Source organism: Podarcis pityusensis (genome assembly GCF_964106645.2).
Source record: "Podarcis pityusensis genome assembly, chromosome: W".
Lineage (NCBI taxonomy): Eukaryota > Metazoa > Chordata > Lepidosauria > Squamata > Lacertidae > Podarcis > Podarcis pityusensis.
In genome coordinates, this window is record NC_138045.1 from 16,894,998 (window position 1) to 16,901,035 (window position 6,038).

The 6,038-nt window shown below is 40.8% G+C and overlaps 1 pseudogene across 1 annotated transcript; it reads right to left on the reverse strand.

The window, feature by feature from the left end:
- Positions 1-526: 526 nt before the first annotated feature.
- Positions 527-1,278, reverse strand: LOC308467604 (E3 ubiquitin-protein ligase RNF4 pseudogene; annotated as a pseudogene). The gene has a single exon. The product of its transcript is annotated as an E3 ubiquitin-protein ligase RNF4 pseudogene (transcript).
- Between the last annotated feature and the right edge of the window lie 4,760 nt (positions 1,279-6,038).

Below are 6,038 nucleotides of genomic sequence, written 5' to 3' on the forward strand. Positions count from 1 at the left end.
TCAAGAGAAGACTCGGACCACCAAGAGTTCTTTGTAATAAACCATTTATGCATGCAGCGTTAGAAATGAGCCACAGTGTTGTATAAACCTTGGTCTTTATTAGGGCTACATTAACAGAAAGAGGGGTTTGCCACTAGAAAGCAAGTAGATGTGGAACAGACTTCCACCGGTGAGTGGTTGGCTTTGGTTTTTTACAAGGCAAATTGCAAAAAGAAGCTGCAGGTTGTATTATCATAGATGACTATGACTAGCCTAGTCTTGAATAGATGAGTTCACTCAACATCAGTCTTTTCTCAAAGCAGCAACAGAACTAGAACAGAAATGAGATATCGGCACAAAGCAATGTGGCAGCAGCAGACATATCCTCCAAGCTGTTCTTCAAACGTCTACAGACCTCAAAAAATGTGAGCTGCAAAAACCTTAAAGCAAAACGAAGCTGAAACAGTACAACTGGACTATAAGGAGGCCAACTGGAAAAAAGTGAAATTGCTAACTGTCATATTGAAGTCATATATACTGTACTTGGTGTGTTCTTTGGAGTTCACTCATGTTTATGAAGGCCACATTAGACTGTGTTCAGGAACACCCATGTCTTCACATATAAATTGGATGATACTCCTTTGGAGTGAGTTTCCTCCTACAAATTGGGCAAAAGTTAGCATACCTAAGAAAATTGCTGAGGCACTGACTACAGAAGATGTGGCCCCATGTTGTTGACACTATAAGCCGTCCACTTTGCACAATCTCTGCAAAGCTGTCTATGCAAATTCCACAACTCAAAGTGCCTGAGGATCTTGCAAATTCCCTCCTTCCCACTTCTCTGGGGAGCTTTCTAGTGGCAAGAGCACCACTCTGTGTGTGTCTGCTATCACCACCACCACCACCACCACCACTAAATATGAGGCTGTCAGACAATGGTTGAGGTCTGAACTCTCTATTGGGCTGCTGCCCACTCTCTCCAACAAGCACCAGAGAATCGTCTTGCGTAAGATCAACAACTATAGGTTCTGAAGTTTCGCAAGTGAGGTCAACTACTTCCACATCCATACTTCTATCATTAAGGCTGTGTGGCAGGGAGGCGGAGGCGGAGGAGGAGGGGATACAGGGTTCAGAAGCAGTTCCCACCATCATCTTGTCCAGAGTATGAGGAGGTCTTGCGGAGGTGTTGCGACTGCCCCTCTTGCTTTTGCTGTGCTGGGTTGCATTACATTCTGTACTTGTTGAACTCATGATGCACAGGGATGGGAGAGGCACAGGCTGCAGAGTACTTGCTTCCCCCCTTATCTCCGTGTGCTGCTCCCTGCTTAGTCGCCAAGCAATTCTGTAATGTGATAATGATGATCATGAATGCTCTCTCTAAAGCAACTTGATGCAACTGGTGATGCTTTGGAGCACCGTGACTTTCTTAGAGTTGTCTCTTTTATAGCAGGTACTCCAAAGTTGGAGCAAGTTCAACATCTTGAGGAGTTAGGGCAGGCTTCCTCAACCTTGGCCCTCCAGATGTTTTTGGCCTACAACTCCCATGATCCCTAGCCAGCAGGACCAGTGGTCAGGGAGGATGGGAATTGTAGTCTCAAAACATTGGAAGGGCCGAGGTTGAGGAAGCCTGAGTTAGGGTGTTGTTGTTGAAATGGAATACTCAGGATGAAACGGTGAAATCTGTTATGATTAAATGGGCACAAGCTGTTGGACATAACATAATGATGGCTGACTGGGAACAGTTATGGACCACAGGTATGAAGTTTACGGCATGTAATGCCTTAAGAGAGAATATTATGAAAATGATATACAGGTGGTACATGACACCAGTCAAGCTTGCAAAAATCTATCACTTCCCGGTAATAAATGTTGGAAATGTAAAGAAACTGAAGGTACATTCTTTCACCTTTGGTGGACGTGCCCAAAGACCAAGGCTTTCTGGGAAATGATATATAATGAACTGAAAAAGGTATTCAAATATACCTTCCTGAAGAAACCAGAGGCCTTTCTTCTGGGCATTGTCGGCCAATTGGTGCCAAAGAAGGACAGAACCTTTTTTATGTATGCTACAACAGCAGCAAGAATACTCATCGCAAAGTATTGGAAGACACAAGATCTACCCACTTTGGAAGAATGGCAGATGAAGGTGATTGACTACATGGAATTGGCGGAAATGACTGGCAGAATCCGAGACCAGGGAGAAGAGTCGGTGAAAGAAGACTGGAAGAAATTTAAAGACTATTTACAGAAATATTGCAAAATTAAGGAATCTTAGAAGGATGTTGGATAGAAACTAAGAGGTTTTTAGCTGTAATGCTTTAAGAGATATGAAAAAAGGTTTACAATTGGGTAAAAGTTTAATGGTAAGGATTTGCTGAACTAACAAACTGAACTGGAATACAAAAAAGGGAGGTATGAGGAGGTCCGGGGAAATAAGTGTAGGGAAGATAGGTTTGGAAAATCAATGTCTTTTTAACTGTTTTATTTTGTATGTTTCTTTTTTATTCTTTACTTTTTTGTTTTATTTTAAAAACTTTACTCTTTTTTTGTATTCTGTATTTTTTGTATTTTTTAAAACTTTAATAAATATCATTTAAAAAAAAAAAGAGTTAGGGTGTCTTTCGTGTTACTCTATAGAACTGCATTCACGTGGGAAGAAACAGGATTAGGCTAAGAAGCAGGCACACAACTATTAGTTTTCTATCTTTCAGCCAAGAGATTAGCTAAAACAATTAGGATTATTACGAGGTGGAGCATCTTTCCCTACCTTGACAGTCCTCTTTATACAAGAGTCTGATAAGGAGAAGGGAAGAACTCATGATGAATGTCTCTTCTTCAAGAAGAACCAGGGCACATAGCCAAGCTGAGGACGATGGGAAATCTTAAATGAAATTCATTGGCGTTGCCTCTACTAGAGCGCACCTCCTATGGCTGCTCTTGCAAGAGGTATTTTCCAGGTATGACACATTCAATGTGTACACCCAACAGGGTGGATAAAAGTCAATGATTTAAAAAAGAATAATTAAAAAATCTGTTTTTTATTTACATTGGATTTTTAAAATAAAATGCTTTTGGAGGAAAGATCTTTCTAAAGATAGTTTTCTATTTAAGTTACATTATAGTCCAAAGGCTATTCATCAGGAAAGAAGTATTTGTTTTAAGTCTTTCATGTGTGCTAAAACTCAGTCTAAGTTTTTTTTTGGTTTTTTAACAAAAAAACCCCACATTTAACCACATCAGTTAACAAACATGGATACATATGCTATAATTTTATTGTTTTAGTTAAATACGCTATTTAAAATGTTATTAAGGAAATGATTATTTTTCTCCTTCAGCTGTCCACGGAGGCGCAGGTCAATTCTGTGTCCAGGGCAGCTGTTTACCAGCTCCATCTGGTACGGAGGATGAGACCCTCCCTGCCTGCAGACTGTCTGGCCAGAGTGGTGCATGCTCTAGTTATCTCCCGCTTGGACTACTGCCATGTGCTCTACATGGGGCTACCTTTGAAGGTGACTCGGAAACTGCAATTAATCCAGAACGCGGCAGCTAGACTGGTGACTGGGAGCGGCTGCCGAGACCACATAACACCGGTCTTGAAAGACCTACATTGGCTCCCAGTACATTTCTGAGCACAATTCAAAGTGTTGATGCTGACCTTTAAAGCCCTAAACGGTCTCGGTCCAGTATACCTGAAGGAGCGTCTCCACCCCCATTGTTCTGCCCGGACACCTGGGTCCATCTCCAAGGGCCTTCTGGAGGTTCCCTCGCTGCGAGAAGCCAAGTTACAGGGAACCAGGCAGAGGGCCTTCTCGGTGGTGGCACCTGCCCTGTGGAACACCCTCCCACCAGATGTCCAAGAGAACAACAACTACCAGACGTTTAGAAGACATCTGAAGGCAGCCCTGTTTAGGGAAGCGTTTAATGTTTGATGGATTACTGTATTTTCATATTTTGTTGGAAGCTGCCCAGAGTGGCTGGGGTAGCCCAGCCAGATGGGCGGGGTATAAATAATAAATTGTTGTTGTTGTTGTTGTTATCAGGGAGAGCATTGGTGCCAAAATGAATTTGGCAAAGAATGGATTATTAAGGGAGTCTTTCTAGTGAGCACAGTGCACTGGTGAAGCTGCACAGAAGCAGCGTCAAATGCTGAGGCACAACATGGGGAAACTTCTCGAATTTGCAAAGGGGATTTTTAAAAAAAATATAAGTCTTGAAGTGCAAACTTTGAAAAGAACAAAAAGTTGCATGATCCCTCCATAGCTTCTCGTTTGCCCAAGGCGGCAGTGCACTGTTGTGCATCTCGATCGGGCTCACAGTCAAAGCGACTGCACAGAAGCAGCGTCAATATTGTCCACCTCTTTTCCAAAGACTTTAAGTAAAACAAACTTACCCAGTAGCTTCTTTGGAAGCTGCCCTCGGACCTACAGCAGGAGGAGAGACACAAAAAGGAGTTAGATCTCCAGTATGGCCCATGCTCAAACATCCAAGGAAGCATCCTGGCTCTTTTACTGCAGCTGCATAAGCATTGCTGGGGTCTAGCATGGGCAAAAGTGCACAGATTGAGAGACTGTTGTATCCTTGCAAAATCTTTTCCTGTGGCTTTTTGCCAGTTCCTCTGACAGGTAGTGGCAAGAGTGTTGAACTAAGACTGGGCAGACCAGGGTCCAAATCCACAGCAGGCCATGAAGCTCACTGAGTGACCATGGGCCAGGCACTACCTCTCAGGGTCATAAGCATTTTATCAAGTCAATATTGCGAGGAACAACTGCATAGCTGAATTGAAAACCCCTGGACCAATTAAGGGATCAATATTAAGACCACAACGTATCACTTATAGATCAAGCAAACCTGTGGCTGATTAATTTATTCATTTTGAAGTGTTCTACTCTCCTTTCCGGTTGAGAGAGTAGCTCTGTGTATGTTACAACAGACTACCATAAGAGAAGAAGCGGCACACAGACAATCCAGCACTCTTTGGGCTGGTGGACAGCGTGCTAACCACTTGGGTTAAAGTGGTTATTCTTTTAGGTTAAAGAATATGTAAGTGATTGGCTGCACTATCGCCAAGTCAATGAAATGTTTAAACAGGATTTGAGGGGGAAAGGATTTGATGATAACAAATCAAAATTTGAAATTGATGTATTGAATAATAAATAAAAAATTTTTGTCTAAAATGTATAAATTGCTGCTTGAATGGCATTTGAAAGATGAAGAGGTAAAGTTGGTTATGATACACTGGGCCAAAGATTTTGGGTATAATATACAGTTAAAAGATTGGGGGAAACTGTGGAAGGAAGGATTAAAATTTACTGCATGCAATGCTTTGAAAGAAAATGTGATGAAAAAGATGTATAGGTGTTCTATCACCCCAGTAAAATTAGCTAAAATGTATAAAATAAGTAATAAATGTTGGAAATGTAAAGAAAAGGAAGGACCTTTTTATCACATGTGGTGGGAATGTAAAAAAGTGAAAAGCTTCCAGGAAATGATATATAATGAGATGAAAAAGATGTTGAAATATACATTGATTAAGAAACCAGAAGCATTTTTACTTGGCATTGTAGGAGATGATATTAATAGACAGGATTGTAAGTTGTTTTTATATGCAATGACTGCAGCAAGGATATTATTGGCACAAAAATGGAAGCAAGAAGAACTACCAACGAAAGAAGAATGGAGGGTGAAGTTGATGGACTATGCAGAATTAGATAAATTAACAGGAAGGATTCGAAACCTGCGGGATCAGAGATTCATAGAAGACTGGAGTAAATATATGAACTATTTGAAAAGTAATTGTGATGAACAGATTACGCTAGTAGGACTGCAAGAAGTTTGGTAAGGTGGATAGTTTGAAATACTGCAAGAAAGACTATGAAAAGCATTATTAGTTAAGGATAATTAAATGTAATCTAGAAATTAAGAAATGCAGAATAAGTGATAAAGAATGGGAAATCATCAGAGGTGTTGACGGAAGCCTAAAATATTGTATAAGATGAGAAGATCTGTTGTATGACTGTTGGAACTGATATGTTTTTATAGATATAAGATATTTTTTTAAA